The sequence below is a fragment of the Poecilia formosa genome, unplaced genomic scaffold (genome assembly GCF_000485575.1).
Source record: "Poecilia formosa unplaced genomic scaffold, Poecilia_formosa-5.1.2 Scaffold464, whole genome shotgun sequence".
NCBI lineage: Eukaryota > Metazoa > Chordata > Actinopteri > Cyprinodontiformes > Poeciliidae > Poecilia > Poecilia formosa.
Window position 1 is genome coordinate 1 of NW_006800403.1, and position 1,339 is coordinate 1,339.

Consider the following 1,339-nt stretch of genomic DNA (forward strand, 5'->3'; position numbering starts at 1 on the left):
TGACTTCTTTCGCTGAGATAAAGCGAAAGAAGCACTACATTCAATTTTCAGCCTTCTTAGTTGTTGGACAGCTCCGAAATGCTGAGCAGCACTAGATCTGGCTGTATTAAACAGGAATTAGGTCTAATACTTAAGTTCCAAGTGATCAGCAAGCCAGAAGCCAAAAACGCTTTATCTCAGCGAAAGATTTCAAAAATGGACTATTTGTGAATTTGCAGGTCTACATTCAATTTTCAGCCTTGTTAGTTGTTGGACAGCTCCGAAATGCTGAGCAGCATTAGATCTGGCTGTATAAAAATTGAATTAGGTTATCTGCTTATGTTTCAAGTGATCACCAAGCAGAAGCCAAAATGGCTTTATTTAAGCGTAAGTAGTTAAAAGTCGTTTGTTATATTACGTTTGTTTTAATTATTAAAATGATTTGTAGCCAATCTAATCCTGGTATTTGTTGAACTCAGTGGTTGTGTTGGGTTTTCTTTTATGTTATAGACGGATTTGACAATAAAGACATTTGATGTTTTAGTGTCTTGGTAGTGCAGTGCCTGTGGGGCACTGCACTCCACTGCGCTGCGCTCCTCCTCTTCCTCGTTCTGCGAGTGTGTTTGTGGATCGGCAGGTAAGAAAGTAATGCTCATCTAAGCTCCAGTTTTATTTAAAATGGTGACTAATTCATATTCATAGGTCCCCCACAGTTGGACCATTGCTGCCTCTGTCTGCGTTTGTCTCCCGGATCTCTGTCTGCCTCTGTCGTCTCCCGGATTTCTGCACATTCGTTTTAAAGTCTGACTGCGGCGTCGTCATCCGCCTTCTTTGAAGCGTTGTTTGGGGTGTGGCATCGGCGCGCCCATTTCACCTCCTGTTGTGGCGTGGCAAGAGGCTCACGCCTGGTCCTGATGTTTTTAATTTGTATTGTCTATTGTTGATTAGTTTATATTTCTTTACTTATTTTGTTTACAGCACTTTTTGTTCTTTATTTAGTCAGGCTGATATTGTTTTTCTTTTATTAGTTTTAAGATTGTTATTGGTTAACTGTTTTTCGTTTGTTTGCAGTTGCTGAGGTCCGGTGACTGTGTTGGTCCATACCAACACAGTGTGTCTTCCTCTTCTGCGTGCTGTGATTCTTGAGTTTGGGTTGTCTCACTGCGTCTGATGTTAAAGGTATATTTTTGTTTTGTTTGCTGTGTTTGGTGATTGCCGTCCCTATAGCGCCCCCCTACGGCCGGTAACTCCAGCTACTACACTTCTGTGTTTTTCTTTTGACTTCCTTTGTTTTTAATTCTTAAGAAAATTAGTTTTAAAAAGAACATTTTAAAAAGAATTTAATAAATGTTTTTTGTAA